This window comes from Schistocerca cancellata, chromosome 8 (assembly GCF_023864275.1).
Source record: "Schistocerca cancellata isolate TAMUIC-IGC-003103 chromosome 8, iqSchCanc2.1, whole genome shotgun sequence".
NCBI classification, from domain to species: Eukaryota; Metazoa; Arthropoda; class Insecta; order Orthoptera; family Acrididae; genus Schistocerca; species Schistocerca cancellata.
In genome coordinates this window covers 603,770,857-603,791,190 of record NC_064633.1, presented here as the reverse complement: position 1 = coordinate 603,791,190, position 20,334 = coordinate 603,770,857, and positions in this window count along the sequence as shown.

The window sequence follows — 20,334 nt, the reverse complement described above, 5'->3', positions numbered from 1 at the left end:
CCCTGCAAGATTCGTGGTGTCAATCTCCTCCAGCAGTACTTCAGACATCAGTCGAGTCCATGCCACGTCGTGTTGCGGCACTTCTGGGTGCTCGCGGGGACCCTACACGACATTAGGCAGATGTACCAGTTTCTTTGGCTCTTCAGTGTATAATTTTATAATAACACACACAAAACCGTTTAATGTATTTTCCAAAATTGTCAGAGTATAATTTTCCACTTTGTTAATGTTTCTATATGTGAAGTGCCGAAAGTAGTTATCCGCCACAATATGGCGTACGCGCCAGGCGGCCACAATCTCTGGCCTCTGTGCCACCGGCAGCGGTCACGCACACACGGGAAGTGAGGTTGTACGAGCACGACTTAGTAAAAACTGTGGCGTGCGACTTATTTTACGCTCCCAGGCTGCATTCGCATTCGTAAAACTGTGTTCAGAGGCGGCATTATAGATTTCTACTTTTATGACGCCATGAAGAAGATGTATTCAATGAATTTTTGACAATGGGTCGTAGGGTGTGCGTTTGGAATAACTTGTAGAAAATGGCGGGTATTACTGTAGGCTATTTGAAGTAAACCCTGACAGTGCTCATGTTGCTTCATAAAATAGTAGGGGGCGCTAATGAGTAGTGTCTCCGAGTTATATGATAACTGTTTTCAAATAAAACAAACGTTGTTAACATTCTACATCTTTAGTCCTCATGTCTACATATTTGCAGCCCTGTCCCACTAGACGGTTCCATACTGTAGAGTGTAACAGGGCTGTATGTAGTGTAAATATGTCAGTGTGTGAGAAACAGTTTATTGTTATCGAGTTTCGAATTCGACGAGTTCGTCGATACATGGAGCAGCCCTTCCTTCAGGATGACAGTGCCAGACCACACACGAGCGCTGCCACATCTGCCGTGCATCACCGTCTTGGCCTCATCCGGTTTTCATCTGTTTCTAAAACTTAAAGAACACCTTCGATGCCTTCACTTTGATAGAAATGAAGCGGTGCAAGCGGAGATGAGGTTGTAGCTCTGACAGCAAATCCATACATTCTGCAGTATGCGGTATCAAGAAACCGGCCTCTCGTTTGGGGAAATGTATTCGTCGCCAGGGTAACCATGCTGACGAGTATCTAGGCATCAAGAATAAAGATCTAGAATGTAAATAGCGTTTGTTTTATTTAAAAAGCTTTGAGAGTTTTGACATGAGAAATTCAGAGGCATTGATTTTCTGCACGGTATTGTAGCAATTGATAAAGATATGTACAATACAACAACAGCGTTGAAATGCCAAGTAATTTAGGCGAATGCCAACGCCTTAGGAAAGCGGCATTACAAGAGATGTTTGCAGGAAGACAGCAGAGCTGAAAAGTGAGAACGTAACGAATTCAACATCTGCTTGAGTATCACTAGCAGTGAGGCATATTTAGAAAATGATCTTTTGTGGAAGCGAATATGGATGCAGTTTTGTTACGATAAATGAGTTGGCCGGCCGGAGTGGTCGAGCGGTTCTAGACGCTACAGTCTGGAACCGCGCGACCGCTACGGTCACAGGTTCGAATCCTGCCTAGGGCATGGATGTGTGTGATGTTCTTAGGTTAGTTTGGTTTAAGTAGTTCTAAGTTCTAGGGGAGTGATGACCTCAGAATTTATGTCCCATAATGCTCAGAGCCATTTGAACCATATATATATATTAGTTATTCACTGGGAATGAATCGGTGTAATCGATATACTCAGTACGTTCTGCCCACCTATGAAGATGAACATTAAATGATAACGCCGAATCATTACAATTTGAAATTGGTTGTGAATCTGCCTTGGTAATATATATTGAAGCAGTTTTTCTACTCCTACACTTTTGTACATCAAAAACACCGTTTATACTTCCAAACATAATATATGAACCTAATGTTCCCAAACAACGATGGAATTTTATGGATGTCAATGGGCCATGTCAGTAACCAACAAAGCTTCGGGATTGGTCTGAAGAACATTCTGGACAATTCGAGCGAGTTATTTAACAACGCATATCGCCCGACATGAATCCCACCGAACATTTATGGGACATAATCGAGGGTTTAGATCGTGCACAAAAATCCCGCAGCAGCAACGCTTTCACAACTATGAAGGGCTGTAGAGGCACTATGGCTCAGTATTTCTCCAGGGGACTTCCAACGACTTGTTGAATCGATACCATGTCGACTTGCTGCACGACGCCGAGCAACAGGAGGTTCGATACGATATTAGGATGAATCCCATTACTTTAGTTACCTCGCTGCATTCCTCAACAACCTACAAAGTTTCCCCACTGGATGAAGAAAAACTACAGAAAAGTTGCGATGGTGATTTTAATGGTGCAAGTCTTCTGCATGATCTCTCTCTACTCGAGTAGAACGCACAGAAAGTTCATCCACTCATTTCAAACTATGAAAGATGCCCTTCTTTGAGTTGTAGTTCCATTGGTTTGAAGGGCGGTTATGTGAATATCTTTTTTCCAGAAAACAATTGCCCGCGTTTTCAATTGCCCGTCACGGCAAGCGTCCACACGTCGCTGTTTTTCTCCAGAAGTCAAAATGTACAGTACAGACTTTTTGCACGCACTTTCCCCAATCTTCAAAACATTCTGGAGACACATGATTTAGAGGTGGTCCTGTGCGATTTGTGAGGCAACGAAGTTGACACTCTATGACCGCTCGTCTACTACTTAACCACTCACAACTGGCTGATCGAATGCATATATGGTGTTCAAAGTTGTTAGTTGAAGCTGATGCAAGCTGACATCGTAGTTACTGCGTTGACGTTGCCTAAACGCCAGGAATAATATCAGTCTCGGAATTTTTTGGATGGAATGTGTCTGTAGACGTGGCACGCAGCAGCTGTGTCCGCGCTGCATTACACCCTGCAAACCCTAGAGCAGAGCAGCACGTGAGCAGACGCAGCTCGGCCCTGACGGAGACGTGCCCCGGCCCGGTGCTCGCAGGCGGTCCGCTGGCAGAATGTTAAGGTGGGCGCTCGCCCATCGCACGCATCTCCCCTCGGCCCCAGCTCACAGTCAGGACTACCGACCGCCGTCCGTGACCCCTGAGACCGAGCAGGCGCATCGCTCCGGCGTTACGTCGTCCAAGGGAACGGCCGACGCCGCCGCTGCGCAGTAAACACTCCGAACGAGGGCGGCGATTCGCTCGCGATTTTAGGGCACTTCCGAACAACTAGGCAGGAACGCGAACAGCTAAAACTTATCAGCTCGTATAGCTCTTCGGCTGCGGATCTCCTCAAGCATTCGACGCCACTCTCAATATCTACACTACTGGCCATTAAAATTGCTACACCTAGAAGAAATGCAGATGATAAACGGGTATTCATTGGACAAATATGTTATACCAGAACTGACATGATTACATTTTCACGCAATTTGCGTGCATAGATCCTGAGAAATCAGTACACAGAACAACCACCACTGGCCGTAATAACGGCCTTGATACGCCTGGGTATTGAGCCAAACAGAGGTTCGATGGCGTGTACAGGTACAGCTGCCCATGCAGCTTCAGCACGATACCACACTTCATCAAGAGTACTGACTAGCGTATTGTGATGAGCCAGTTGCTCGGCCACCATTGACCAGACGTTTTCAATTGGTGAGAGATCTGGAGAATGTGCTCGCCACAGCAGCAGCCGAACATTTTCTGTATCCAGAAAGGCCCGTACAGGACCTGCAACATGCGGTCGTGTATTATCTTGCTGAAATGTAGGATTTCGCAGGGATCGAATGAAGGGTAGAGCCACGGGTCATAACACATTAAAAGTGCCGTCAATGCGAACAAGAGGTGACCGAGACGTGTAACCAATGGCACCCCATACCATCACGCCGGGTGATAGGCCAGTATGGCGATGACGAATACACGCTTTCAATGTGCGTTCACCGCCATGTCGCCAAACACGGATGCGACCATCATGATGCTGTAAACAGAACCTGGATTCATCCGAAAAAATGACGTTTTACCATTCGTGCACCCAGTTTCGTCGTTGACTACACCATCGCAGGCGATCCTCTCTGTGATCCAGCGTCAAGGGTAACCGCAGCAATGGTCTCCGAGCTGATAGTCCATGCTGCTATATACGTCATTGGAATGTTCGTCCAGATGGTTGTTGTCTTGCAGACGTCCCCATCTGTTGACTCAAGTATCGAGACGTGGCTGCACGATCCGTTACAGCCATGCGGATAAGATGCCTGTCATCTCGACTGCTAGTGATACGAGGCCGTAGGGATCCAGCACGGCGTTCCGTATGACCCTCCTGAACCCACCGATTCCATATTTTGCTAACAGTCATTGGATCTCGACCAACGCGAGCAGCAGTGTCGCGATACGATAAACCGCAATCGCGATAGGCTACAATCCGACCATCATCAAAGTCGGTAACGTGATGGTACGCATTTCTCCTCCTTACACGAGGCATCAGAACAACGTTTCATCAGGCAACGCCGGTCAACTGCTGTTTGTGTATGAGACATCGGTTGGAAACTTTCCTGATGTCAGCACGTTGTAGCTGTCGCCACCGGCGCCAACCTTGTGTGAATGCTCTGAAAAAATAATCATTGGTATATAACAGCATCTTCTTCCTGGCGTTTAAATTGTAGCGTAGCAATTTTAACGGCTAGTAGTGTATATCAACATCTACATGGATACTCTGCAAATCACATTTATGTGCCTGGGCAGAGGGTTCATCGAACCACCTTCACAATTCTCTATTATTCCAATCTCGTATAGAGCGGGGAAAGAGCAAACACCTATAGCTTTGCGTACGAGCTCTAATTTCCGTTATTTTATCGTGGTGATCGTTTCTCCCTATCTTAAAACAGGACGAACAAAGATAGATTCCTTAGTAGATCTGTTACATTTCTTATGAGTCCTGCCAATAAAACGCAGCCTTTGGTTAGCCTTCCCCACAACATTTTCTATGTTTTCCTTCCAATTTAAGTTGTTCGTAATTGTAATACCTAGGTATTTAGTTCCATTTACGACTTTTAGATTAGAATGATTTATCATGTAACCGAAGTTGAACGGATCCCTTTTAACAATCATGTGGATGACCTCACACTTTTCGTTATTTAGGATCAATTGCCAATTTTCACACCACACAGGTGTCTTTTCTAAATCATTTTGCAATATGTTTTGATCTTCTGATGACTTTATTAGTTGATAAAGGACTGCGGCATCTGCAAAACAACCTTAGAGGGGAGCTGAGATTATCTTCCAAATTGTTTATATAGATAAAGAACAGCAAAAGGCGTATAACACTGCCTTGCGGGACGCCAGAAATCTCTTCTTTTTTACAAGATGACTTTCCATCTATTCGTAAGAGCTGTGACCTCTCTGATAGGAAATCATCAATCTAGTCACATAACTGAGACGATATTCCATAAGCACGCAATTTCACGACAAGCCGCTTGTGTGGTACAGTGTCAAAAGCCTTCCGGAAATCCAGAAATACGGAATCAATCTGAAATCCCTTGTCAATGGCACTCAACACTTCATGCGAATAAAGAGCTAGCTGTGTTTCACAAGAATGATGTTTTCTAAATGCATGTTGACTGTGTGTCAATAGACCGTATTCTTAGTGGTAATTCGGCTGGTCCTGCCGGAGGCTCGGATCCTCCCTCGGGCATGGGTGTGTGTGTTTGTCCTTAGGATACTTTAGGTTAAGTAGTGTGTAAGCTTAGGGACTGATGACCTTAGCAGTTAAGTCCCATATGATTTCACACACATTTGAACATTTAGAGGCAATTCATAATGTTCGAACATAATATTTGTTCCAGAATCATGCTGCATATCAACGTTAATGATATGGGCCTGTAATTAAGTGGATTACTCTAGATCGTCCCCTTAGAAAAATTATCAATGACTGCTTAAACTGACACACAATATTTTTAGCGCAACGCTATCTGACTTTTAATAATCCCTACAAAAGAATGGCCCTGATTAACAATAACCTATACCTTTCATGAATCACTTACCTCACAAAAATCTTCGCTACTCAAACTACTGCAATACAGCGATCGCCACTACTGCCAGCTAAATAAAAGGTTAAAACTACTAAAGGCACTAACTACTCATAGGCATAGTTAGCAAATGAAAGATTTTGATAAAGAACAAACAATGTATTTACCTTAATAGTGTTCAAAACTCATAATATCTATATCAGTCCATGATATCCAATATTACAAATTTACTGTCTCTGTGCAGATCAGATGACTAGGTGTTGTGTGATGTCCTTAGGTTAGTTAGGTTTAAGTAGTTCTAAGTTCTAGGGGACTGATGACCTCTGATGTTAAGTCCCATAGTGCTCAGAGCCATTTGAACCATTTGTCTAGATCATCCGCTCTCAAAACTCCGCCATCTCACTCCCCACATCCACCACTGCTGGCGGCTCACCTCTAACTGCGCAACGCTAGGCGCTGTTAACAGCCAACTGCCCAAGAGTACAATAGCGAATATTACAACAATGCCACCCAGCCACAGACTGCACACAGCATAGCCAGTGATTTTCATACAGAGCGCTACGTGGCGTTACCAATATAAAAACCTAAACAGCCTATTACAAATCCTACTACCTTTCTTGAATATTGGTGTGACCTGCGAACTTTGCAGTCTCGCATTGAAGACTGAGGTAAATTTCGAGCTTCCGTAAAATATCGCCAATTTTGAAAATTTTTGGTCTGTTTAAATTTGGCATGTTTTTTTTAGTTGTTTCTGCTTCAGTGTTCTGACCCGTTTTGTGTACCAAGGAGGATCAGCTCCTTCGTTTGTTAATTTATATTAATATCTATAATAAGGCCGCTTCCAGCTAGTAACAAACGGTAAATATGTAACCACAATGGTGTGGGACGTATACTCAAGAAATTCAGCCTTATTCAGGTAAGCTTGCACACGAATAGCATTGCTGATGCTTGATACGGGGAAATAAAAGCTAGAGAACGAATTAAAAAAATTGTTCAAATGGCTCTGAGCACTATGGGACTTAATGTCTGTGGTCATCAGTCCCCTAGAACTTAGAACTACTTAAACCTAACTAACCTAAGGACATCACACACATCCATGCCCGAGGCAGGATTCGAACCTGCGACGGTAGCAGTCGCGCGGTTCCGGACTGCGCGCCTAGAACCGCGAGACCACCGCGGCCGGCAGAACGAATTAACAGATCAAATATCCGTAACTTCGGTTTGCACAGAATCCTTGAACATTTTCTCAGTTCGAATGTAATACATTTTCTTCAGACCGAGAAACTTACGTCCACGAACCAGCAAGGTTTCAGAAAGCATCACTCGCCGAAACTCGGCTAGCCTTTTTCTCACGTAATATACTGCGAACTATGGATGAAGGGCAACAGGTAGATTACGTATTTCTGGATTTCCGGAAGGCATTTTAAACGATGCACAACGTACTGAATAGTTTCACAGATAGGAGGGCGGCCCGAAGACTCTTTAAGTAACAGAACCGAGTACGTTGTCTTCGACGGCGAGTGTTCATCACAGACAAGTGTATAGTTAGAAGCGCCCCAGGGAAGGGTGATAGGACCGCTGTTGTTTTCTATTCATGTAAATGATTTGGCAGACAGGTTGGGCAGCAGTCTGCGGTTGTTTGCTGATGACGGTGTGGTGTACAGTAAGGTGTCGCAGCTGAGTGACTGTAGCAGAATACAAGCTGACAGACAAAATATTTAGTTGGTGTGATGAACGGAGGCTAACTCTAAATGTAGAGAAATGAAAGTTAATGCGGATGAGTAGGAAAAAAAAACCGGTCACGTTCGGATACAGCATTAGTAGTGTCCAGCTTGACACAGTCACGTCGTTTAAATATCTGGGCGTAACGTTGCAAAGTGGAACGGGCATGTGGCGACTGTGGTAGGGTGGGGAAAGCGAATGATCGACAACGATTTATTGCGAGAATTCTAGGAAAGCGTGCTTCATGTATAAAGGAGACCGCATATAGCACGATAGCCAGACCTATTCTTGAGTATTACTCGAGTGTTTGGGATGCGCACCAGGTCGGATTGAAGAAAGATATAGAAGCAACTCAAAGGCGGGTTGCTAGATTTAATACTGGTAGGTGGAGCGAGACGAAAATGTCGGAGATGCTTCGGGGACGCAAATGGCATTCCCTGGAGGGAAGGCGACCTTCTTTCGAGGAACAGTATTGAGAAAATTTAGAGAACCGGCATCTGAAGCTCACTGCAGAACTTTTCTACTGCCGCCAGCATACACTGCGCGTAACGATCACCAAGATACGACAAGTTAGCGTTCATACAGCGGCATATAGACAGTTTGTGACTAGTAGTGGTACAGGGTACCCTCCGCCAAGCATCGCACGGTGGCTTAGGAGTATTTATGCGGATGTAAATGTTGTTGTGGATTGTAATATCGTTGATTTTTCCAAACTGCATCAACGCGAGACTGTGGCCAGAATGCTACATGTATGTTTAACAAAGACTGGAATATTGCAGAACCTGTGGGCACTGTTTGCCGTGGTATGTATCACTCTGGGGAACGTTTATTCTTCTATTACATAATTATGCTCATTAAAATCATATTAGAGATCCAGTTAACTGGGTAACGATTATCATATTTAATGCATTCAAAGAGTATCTCCAGAATCATATTTACAATGAGGGTGGTTCCTTTGGGGGAGGGGACAAAACAGCGAGGTCATCTGTCCCATCGGATTAGGGAAGGATGGGGAAGGAAATCGGCGGTGGTCTTACAGAGGAACCATCCCGGTATTTACCTGAAGCGGTTTACAGAACTCACGGAAAAGCTAAAACATGATGGTCGGACGCGGGTTTGAACCGTCGTGCTCCCGAATACGCCGGCACGGCAGCTCAGAGTGTTCGGTCAGAGGGCTGCGTGCTCTCTGTAATTAAAAAAAAAAAACTGAGTCAAGGAAACAACGATCAACTTGAACGGATGTCTTGTGACATCTGCCCAGAGCAAACGCAACGAACTATATCGAGGAAAAAAAAAATTTTTAAAATGCGAGTCTAGTGTGCTAACAGCTGCGCCATCTCGCTTGGTGTTTGCAGAGAGATAATAAATTTAGCTAGAGCTGTTTTGACAAACTTTTGTGGAATCTTCAAAATTACGGGCGCCACTTTTTAAAAAAAAATTGAAGCGTGGGATTCGCGTTTTTCAGCAAAAACTTGGTTGTTAATGTTAATTAGATATTTTCTGGAAAGCATTAAGATTACCTGTGTGTAACAAGTGATATTATTATAAAGCTTATAAAATTTGGTTAGGCAAAGGATTTTCTCAAATGCTGGCAACTCGTAGTTAAATGTGAGTACGACAAGAATTACACCATTAATCAAAATACGGCATTTAATAGCTTTAATAACGAATGCTCGTGAGTACTACCACAAAAATACAATGAACTTACGCAATATTGTTACTTGCAAGTTAACATTTTGTCGTGCATAAAGTATTGTACTTGACAAGAGTGTTAACTAATGCAGTAGACTAAGATTGTATAGGTCTGCACCGTGGGGATGTTATGTAAATACAGTCATTTGACGTGAATATGTAATTGAGCAATATGCGACCACGATATTATTGCACTGGCGCTTCCGCGCCAATTACCGGAAACACTTCGTGACGTTGCTTTAAACAAGTACAGTGGTGCCTAGGAAAACGCATCCCATTGCAGACGATTTCAAGGCAGCTGTGCACATACCGTCAAGAGGTTCAGCGGGTGCACGTGAAATATCACGATAAAAACTCACGATACGGCGACCGCATCTCCTCCCTCCCAGATGCAATTATACTGTGGTCGACTAATAAACTTAAAATAGTGTGATGTTCACTGCCGAAAAGCAATTTTACATCGCTAGTATTATGAAACAGCATATACCATTTTCTGAAACATGGAAGAAAATCTGGAAATCAATTTACACAGAGTACGCGAAGGACCTTGCCCGCCTTCTTGCAGCGGTGTACCGTAGGTCTCTAGAAGAGCGTAGCGGCCCAAATGATTGGGGAAGGGCACAGGTCATTCGCGTTTTCAAGAAGGGACGTCGAACAGATGTGCAGAACTATAGACCTATATTTCTAACGTCGATCAGTTGTAGAATTTTGGAACACGTATTGTGTTCGAGTATAATGACTTTTCTGGGGACTAAAAATCTACTCTGTAGGAATCAGCATGGGTTTCGAAAAAGACGGTCATGTGAAACCCAGCTCGCGCTATTCGACCACGACACTCAGAGGGCCATAGACACGGGTTCACAGGTAGATGCCGTGTTTCTTGACTTCCGCAAGGCGTTCGATACAGTTCCCCACAGTCGTTTAATGAACAAAGTAAGAGCATATGGACTATCAGACCAGTTGTGTGATTGGATTGAGGAGTTCCTAGATAACAGGACGCAGCATGTTATTCTCAATGGAGAGAAGTCTTCCGAAGTAAGAGTAATTTCAGGTGTGCCGCAGGGGAGTGTCATAGGACCGTTGCTATTCACAATATACATAAATGACCTGGTGGATGACATCGGAAGTTCACTGAGGCTTTTTGCAGATGATGCTGTGGTGTATCGAGAGGTTGTAACAATGGAAAATTGTACTGAAATGCAGGAGGATCTGCAGCGAATTGACGCATGGTGCAGGGAATGGCAACTGAATCTCAATGTAGACAAGTGTAATGTGCTGCGAATACACAGAAAGATAGATCCTTTATCATTTAGCTACAAAATAGCAGGTCAGCAACTGGAAGCAGTTAATACCATAAATTATCTGGGAGTACGCATTAGGAGTGATTTAAAATGGAATGATCATATTAAGTTGATCGTTGGTAAAGCAGATGCCAGACTGAGATTCATTGGAAGAATCCTAAGGAAATGCAGTCCGAAAACAAAGGAAGTAGGTTACAGTACGCTTGTTCGCCCACTGCTTGAATACTGCTCAGCAGTGTGGGATCCGTACCAGATAGGGCTGATAGAAGAGATAGAGAAGATCCAACGGAGAGCAGCGCGCTTCGTTACAGGATCATTTAGTAATCGCGAAAGCGTTACGGAGATGATAGAGAAACTTCGGTGGAAGACTCTGCAGGAGAGACGCTCAGTAGCTCGGTACGGGCTTTTGTTGAAGTTTCGAGAACATACCTTCACCGAGGAGTCAAGCAGTACATTGCTCCCTCCTACGTATATCTCGCGAAGAGACCATGAGGATAAAATCAGAGCCATTAGAGCCAACATAGAGGCATACCGACAATCCTTCTTTCCACGAACAATACGAGACTGGAATAGAAGGGAGAACTGATAGAGGTACTCAAGGTACCCTCCGCCACACACCGTCAGGTGGCTTGCGGAGTATGGATAGATGTAGATGTAGATGAAGATCCACCTAAGCGACCAGCAGATCAATTTAACGAAGAAAGACGTAGAGACTGCACCACGAAATTACGTAAACTTTAAATTTGTCTCAGTTTTGAGCTATTCATTTGTAGATCTGATCTACTATTTGCTCACCAATCTAGAATACAGGGCATTTCCATTAACTTACGCATAGGATTACATACTTCTTGTTTTTAAAACAATCATCGATGTTTCTGGAACAACAGCCGCACAGGCCGACGTTCACCAAATGTATTAATGACGTAAGTACGACCACGACGAAATTATGCAGTTGTAAAGAGTTGCGCCAAGCTGTTCAAGACCCAATCGATTTTCAGCCACTTCAAGCGGCAGGAAGCTCGAGAGAATTTCATTAGTAGCTGTGAATTTTGTATCTTAATATCCTTTACCAGGTTTCGCCTCTACCCACCCCTGTAATAGAAGTTTAACAAATTTTATTATTCCATTTTTAAATAATTAAATTAATTTTTATGTGCTGCAGTCTTTCTCTGAAATTTCAAAAATTGCTGCGGAAAATGAAGGTTTTCTCAAGTGTGAAAACATTATCCATGGTACAATATGGTCGTGCACCTAGAAACAAATGGTCTGTTGATAGTTAAAGCGTTGCAATGGAGAAAAACTTGTCAGTGTAGTATTTAATCGTCTGCTACTTTATTACGCTGCTACACACCGACAGTCGCTAAGTGAAATCAAATTAAGCAGAAGTATTACAAAAAACGAGTTACATGTCAAATGTATTTTAAAATAGAAACTATTAGAAACTAACCCAATTTACATTTTCAAGAGAGATAGAAATATTGTGACATTAAATAAACCCAGTTCACTTGCAAGTACCACATCTTCCATGGTAAACACTTCCTGTTTCAAGGTACAAGACGGTGCATGACCTATGAAGTATATAAATATGTCTGCAAATGTGCAGCATTTCGCTCACCATAAACTACTGTAACGGAAGAATTAACAATACATTCCAGATAGCTTTCGTATTATAATCAGTACTTAAATGTGTAGAACGCGAAATACTTACAAATGCTACGCAAAACACAACCTCATTTCTAACAACAACGAAAACTGAAAAACCGGCGGAAAATCTTATGGCGGTCGCTAGTGCGCATTGGTTCATATCATTCTAGTCAGTCACCAGATTGAAACACCGAAACTCCACATATTGCTGCCAAATGCAATGCATTGTTGTAAAGTTTTTCCTGAAAGTAAATGATTACCAATAAATACAAAAATCGTGAAGTTTGCATTTTGTCCCAAAGCTGTTTTTTAAAAACTTGCTGTAAACAAGCTCTGCACTCAGTATCTGAGCTGCCCCTGTTTCAATCACAACAAAAGAAATTTTTAAAACTAAAGTAATGTCATATGTCCATGTCGCCATCTAGCAATCGTTTGTAGAGGTGGAAGAAGAGAACGGGAAGGAGGGAGGGAGGATTACTGGAAACCAATACAGATGACAGAAAGTCTCTTCTGTTTCAGATTGTAGCACTTGTGGGAGAGAATTGAATTCCACTTCCGACGAAGACCCTCTGTTCTGCTTCAGTTCTACGCAATGTGATGAGAACTTCCGAACGTCACTAATCGCAAGACCGGGTTGTCAGGTAACTGTGCCAGCCATGTTCCACAAGTTTCATCGCTCTGGAAGAGAAAAACTCAGCTCGGGAAAGTGACGGTGAGAATTTCTAGTGCTATGAGGAGTTTTTTTAAGATGACCACTGATAGTAAAAGAAATTTTATTTTCCTGGAAAATTCTTAATTGACGTGTACTTTTGTATACTGTGTAGGTGTAGACGTGGACGTAAAATTTTTCGTTAGTGTATGAGTTTAGTTTCGAGAGTGTCAATCATTCGGCCCTTCAAGTCTTTGCTGTCTACTCCTGCGCTAAGCACACGTCAAACAAACAACTGTAGCGCTCCCGGTGTGCCTTTTTCTCGTGAGTACTTAAACTTAAGTAGGCTTAATACGAGTTCACAGGAAACACTCCAGTAGTTAACAGTCTACAAAACAAACCAGACGGCCTCTCGAGTCTTCAGCAGGTTGGCGTCTTGCTGATGGTGCGGAATTTCGGCAAGCCATCTTCAGGCAGTCCTGGAAATCGAGTCGGTTTGTCGAGATTTCGTACGATCTGGACATTGTCACCCAGCTGAATAATAGAAAGCAGTTCAAGGCGATGACATGCAGGAAAAACAAGATCCCACATTTCAGGTACTTATGTCACCTGTTTTCCACTATAGTACGGGTTTTAAAAAGGAATCACGATTTTGCATAGTTATTTTGGCTTGTTCCTAATTATTAACTACTGTTCACATAAGGGTAGTACGTCTGCAAAAGACGCACCATAGAACATTTTAACCACTACAGTTGGAAGTCGTCGGAAGTAACTTGGTCACACTGTATTTTAAGTAAAGTGAATCAATATTAGTGGGCTGTTGCTGTTTTCACTTTCAAACATTCTGGGTTATATAAGAGCCATTGTTCTCAAAAAATGTTGTTAATTGATTTAAAATTTTATTGTGATAGCTCATTCGAGTCTAAGTTTGGGGGAGGGGGTTCCTTAGGTCGAGTGTAGTCAATCAGGACAAACGGAATCTTGTATTACTGTCAAAACTGATGTACTTTTCGGACTTTGTAACATAACTGTTGAAATATTCCTTGAACAAATAGTGGAAGAAAGCCGGCCGCTGTGGCCGAGCGGTTCTAGGGGCTTCAGTCTGGAACCGCGTGACCGCTACGGTCGCAGGTTCGAATCCCGCCTCGGGCATGGCTGTGTGTGATGTCCTTAGGTTAGTTAGGTTTAAAACGTAAAAGCAAATAAAAAATAATAAAATCAACGGGCCGATGTGACACTACAGCACTAATATTTCATCACAGGAAGGTTAAAGAGTAAATGAACTTCGACAGTGATATGCAAATACTTTTATTGTTACAGATGGCACAAGAACAATAAATACAGTCTTTTTCTGGCAACATCACAGCAACGCTTGTTTTCAGGTACTTGCGTACTCAATAGAGAGGGTCTTTGGTAGTCAATGCCACAAATATTCTGGATGTATCAAAAATAGTGGATAACCCAAAGGCACCGAAGTCCTCAAGACTAAAAAAAAAATACAGAGATGAGTCCTGAAAGTCTTAGGCCTTGAGTTACGAGACTTTCGGATGTACATTACACTAGCCATTTACTTCATTATACAAATGATTTAGTCCATTATACAAATGGTTCACACCATTTCACACAAATTGCACAGAGAGACCACATTCCACCATCTCGGCGCCACACCAAGTTCCCAGGGTATTTGGATACACCCACTTGTGCTGTCTCCCATACTTCTGTAACAGCACATGCTGAACCAGTGGCAGGCATGCGTTAGTTATCGAGGTGAGTTAACCCAAGGTGAGCTTGGTGGCCAAGAAATGGGCTCATCTCTACCTATTCAATGACCAGGATAATGTGCATTAATCAGTACTTGCACGACTAGGTCAAACACGCAGGAAAGCCAAGCATATTGTTCAACGGATTGCTCGAGGGATGTTGTCCAAGTAATCTGTACACCCGTCACGACAGGTCATGAAGCATTTGAAACAATATCAGCGTGGGGTGATAAAGTAATTATGCGTTTCAGCATCAGGTCGACGACGAGGTCATTAGAGACAAAACACACGCTCAGGATGACAGAGGTGTAGAAGAAAATCGACCGTGGCCGTCCCTAAGGACACGCCGGAGCATTAGCGTAAAAAGAGTTATTTCAACTAGGGAAAACGTGATCCTAGATGCCAGCAGGGGAATCTGAATCTCGCTCCTTGACAGTTAGGCGCCACTAGTGAGCTCCGTTCGACGGTCTTACAAGTCGGAAACTAAGCATTCTGAGACTACTGTTAATATAGACTCTCAATTTTACAAGCGGAATTCCGAAAAAGTACATGCTGTTTCGGATGCTACCGATATTTTCCGACATTGTATATTCCACACACATTGCACATTCGTATAACAGACACTGTCATCACATGTAAATGTCGAGCTCTCAAACCAAAAAGACAGCATTTGTCAGCCGAAACGAATGGAACACACAGATTTATAGACGCTCACATTTCAATGTGTAGGCACAGTTTTCTATTACAGAACAACAAAAACACGCGAGAACGACCTACAAAGCTAAAACTGTTTGTGAAGAAATAAAATTGATACAGCAAAAGCGGGAAATGAGACTTCTTTGTAACTTATTATTCATACTCAGCTCGGGAGTTATGAGCCCCTTATCCTAACGCCCTGCCGTGAATTGATTTGTGGCACGTGTGACACAAGTTCCTCTAGTGTGTCAGAAAACGAGCAGTCCATCACTCCCGCAGGGCCGAGTTTCGAGGACGGTGCCCGGAAGACGCGTACAGTGAACGTGGAGGACACAGAGGTGGTCTCCGCGCTGGCGCTGAAGCGGCAGGAGGCGCGGCCGCGCGGCGTGTCCTGGCTGTGGCGCTCGCTGTAGCAGCTGCGCGCCGCGCGCACCACCAGCGCCAGCTGTGCGGTGCGCAGCTGCGGCGCGGGCCCCCGCGACAGCTGCGCCACGCGCACCACGACGGCCGCCTCGGCGCGCTCCGCCAGCAGCGCGGCCGCGCCTGCGCAGTGCACCGGCCCGCAGCTGGCGCGCGCGCACGCGCACGCGCGCAGCTGCCAGGCGCGCAGCCGCAGCTGCACGCGCACCGCCGCCGCCGGCGCCGCGGCGCCCAGCTCCGCAGACACCTGCGAGCGCCGCTCGGCGCACCAGAAGGCCGCCTCGCGCTCCGCGCGCGCCCAGCCGCCGGCGCGCATCCTCTGGAGTGCCGTCCCCGGATGCAGCCGCGCGCAGAAATGGACGCCGCCTCCGCCGGGCCGGGCGATAAATAGATTCCGGAAGGCGACCCAGAATAGCAGCGGGGGAACTCTGCGTGCGGAATTTCCGCTTCACCAGCCGGGGAGAGGCGCGAGTGAGTCACACTCTACGTGTATGGGAGAAGGCACTGCCCGACTGGGTGACGGCTGCAACATTTGGCGACTCTACTCGCCTTAGGGGCGTAGGAGTATGGGGGGAAAGTACAGACTGGATCCATATACACAGCGTGAACCCCCACCTCCTAGCACAAAATTTCTACATCTACATTTATACTCCGCAAGTCAACCAACGGTGTGTGGCGGAGGGCACTTTACGTGCCACTGTCATTACCTCCCATTCCTCTTCCAGTCGCGTACGGTTCGCGAGAAGAACGACTGAAGAAAAGCCTCCGTGCGCGCTCGAATCTCTCTAATTTTACATTCGTGATCTCCTCGGAAGGTATAAGTAGGGGGAAGCAATATATTCGATACCTCATCCAGAAACGTACCCTCTCGAAACCTGGACAGCAAGCTACACCGCGATGCAGAGCGCCTCTCTTGCAGAGTCTGCCACTTGAGTTTGCTAAACATCTCCGTAATGCTACCACGCTTACCAAATAACCCTGTGACGAAACGCACCGCTCTTCTTTGGATCTTCTCTATCTCCTCTGTTAACCCGACCAGAGGAGCAATACTCAAGTATATGTCTAACGATTGTTTTGTAAGCCACCTCCTTTGTTGATGGACTACATTTTCTAAAGACTCTCCCAATGAATCTCAACCTGGCACCCGCCTTACCAACAATTAATTTTATATGATCATTCCACTTCAAATCGTTCCGTACGCATACTCCCAGATATTTTACAGAAGTAACTGCTACCAGTGTTTGTTCCGCTATCATATAATCATACAATAAAGGATCCTTGTTTCTGTGTATTCGCAATACATTACATTTGTCTATGTTAAGTGTCAGTTGCCACTCCCTGCACCAAGTGCCTATCAGCTGCAGATCTTCCTGCATTTCGCTACAATTTTCTAATGCTGCAACCTCTCTGTATACTACAGCATCATCCGCGAAAAACCGCATGGAACTTCCGACACTATCTACTAGGTCATTTATATATATTGCGAAAAGCAATGGTCCCGTAACACTCCCCTGTGGCACGCCAGAGGTTACTTTAACTTCTGTAGACGTCTCTCCATTGAGAACAACATGCTGTGTTCTGTTTGCTAAAAACTCTGCAATCCAGCCACACAGCTGGTGTGATATTCCGTACGTTTCGTGGGTTGTTGACGGACATTTTCTGATTATTTTGGTCTAATGGACATTTGCCCTTTCCGATCACCCTCCACCATCTTCTTCAGCCCATGTATTCTTCTTCAGCTAGTCCCGTTGTACTCATATCTTCTCTGGTTCCGTCAGTCCATCTCAGGCGTCATCTTCCATTTCGTCTGTAACCTCTGATGTCTTCTTGCATCACCTCTGCCCTCGTCGACACACTGCATGCCCACACCACTCACTTCAGTCTTCTCTCTTCAATCACAGCCACATTCTCCAGCGGTTCGTACAACTCCTGAAATTGGCGGTTTTTCTTCTTTCTCTCCAGTCCTCTCTGTCCTTCACTGGTCCAAAAATCTGTCTCATAAGAGTACTCACAGATGTGAGGAGTTTTCTTTCTATTTTCTTGGGTCAGAGTTGAGGACTCTGCTCTGCACAGAACCACAGGTTGTCATACAGTCGTGCAGATCCTCATCCTCAAGGATCTAGTAAGAAGCCGGTACTAAAGCTACTTTTCGAGTGCAAATGTTGACCTGCTTCCTGCTTGGATTCTTGCCACTAGTTACTGATGTGTCTCAGATTCACAAACGGTAATTACTAATAATCGGTAATTTTAGAAAGCCGGCAGCTATGCAAATGATGATTTCAGTAACACAACTCTCCAGCACCTACGTTTCTTCTTCTGTAGTACCACGTGTTTCAGAAGTTTGTTCCCATTTTCAAGTGCTGTGATAGTTTACATTACTACTGTTTGTGATATCTGCGTATGTTTTCTCCTGCTTGTCTTGCTCTGCAGTCGTCTTTTTGTGGTTCCAAGGTATTGCGCTTCTTTCACTGCGCAGAAATTGAAACATGAGCAGACAATGACACACACACTTTTTCTTTAAGTAAAATGAGCCTGTACGCAAAGACACACTGTGCGTATCATGTTTTTGGTTTATGTAAAGAAATAGTGTGAGGAATGATTTTAGTATACTAGTATATGAATTTCTCCGCAATGAAAGGGCCACAGTCCCTTAAAACCATAAAAAGTCGACTGCAGAGCAAGACTATCAGAACAAAACGCACACACACACACACACACACACACACACACACACACACAGAGAGAGAGAGAGAGAGAGAGAGAGAGAGAGAGAGAGAGAGAGAGAGAGAGTGAGGGGGGGGGGGGGAGGGAGAGGGACATCATATAAATACTGATGTAAACAGCAGTTAACTGGTGCAATGTCTTATTATTTACATCATTAATGCACTTATGGTTTATTCGGTTTGTTATACTAGTTACCTTGTTTCTGTGAAAATATCTCCTCGACAGAGAAATAGCCTGTAATATGCAAACTAACGCAACAACCTTCAGATCCGAAAGTACTCTTATGTGGTTGCATCGTGCACCTCGTCCATTGCATTCAGTGAACCGATACACGAGGTACATATCAGGTATCTCTTCCTCGTTAAACCTGTAATGCTGAGACATTTTTGAAACGTATGACCCAGGATGAGAAGTCTCAGGAGCTACCAATTCAGTCCAGTCCCACGGAAAGAAAGTTCAGTTACATAACAATCGTGTTTCCAAAATTGTTCAAATGGCTCTGAGCACTATAGGACTTAACATCTGAGGTCATCAGTCCCCTAGAACTTAGAACTACATAAACCTAACTGACCTAAGGACATCACACACATCCATGCCCGAGGAAGGATTCGAACCTGCGACCGTAGCAGCCGCGCGGTTCCGGACTTAACAATCGTGTTTCCAGTGGCATATTCATAGTGGATACGTAATCACGATTTCAACGATAGTAATCATTGGCCTATTGCTTGATTAATTAAAATGTCGGTAAAACTAATCAATCAATATAGTCATTTACCCCAGCCAACCTTAACCACTGGCAGGCTGCCTGCGTAGAGGACTATCGAATTTTTCACGTTCACCGCTGAGTTAAATTAGAAAAACGACAAGACGGTGAAAATTAGTAAAAGTTTGTGGTAGTTAAGTTCAGATTTCGGCTGCACTCTCGACAGTGCACGGGACACTAGTGTCTCCTGGTGTCACAACAGGTCAGCCAACTTAACTCTCAGGAGATCGGGCCTGAAGTAGCAGCCGTCGTCTTCACTGCCACCACCAGCAAAGTTGGCTACAGGCACCTTTTTCAGTCGGAGGAGGCGCAGTGCTGTGCCGCGTCCGAGTTTACGAAAACCACGCAGAGGGTGCCATTGCGTTGCGGGCCTTTGGCGATCAGCCACTCGGCTGCACCTCTCAGAAGATATCACTTCGTTACCGGCAGCAGTGCGGGATTTTCCGGCGTTTTGTTGTACATGTGTCGGTGTCCACCACCTTGTAAGCAGCCTTGTGTGGAGTCGGTCAGTTCTACTTAGGATGCTTTGCGATAATATGCTCGTGGCTACTTCGGTCGTTTTTTATTACACAACCACGACGCTTGCACAGGGAGCAACCGGTAACACGATTTCATTAATGCTGACTTACTAAGTCCGTCCGCTGCCCGTGTCTTTGCGTTCGTATCCCTAACTCCTCGTGGCTAACCACTTCTTTCCTCATTTATCGCCAAGAATTCATCTCGATTCACCAGATACCACCCTCTAAGGACTCAGCGGTTCATCATTTGTTTCTTACAGTTCGTCCGTGTACTTTTCTTGTTCTACAACAAGGTGGCAGCATGCCAAGTAATTCACACTTGTGGTTTTTTATCGTTCTCGTAATTGTGTAACAGGACTATCTCGCATTTATTCTCTTTTAGACGAACAATTTACTTTTAATTTATTTAAAATTCCTGTCTGTCTGTTTCCCCCCCTGTCGCCTTCACTGTTTGCGTATTA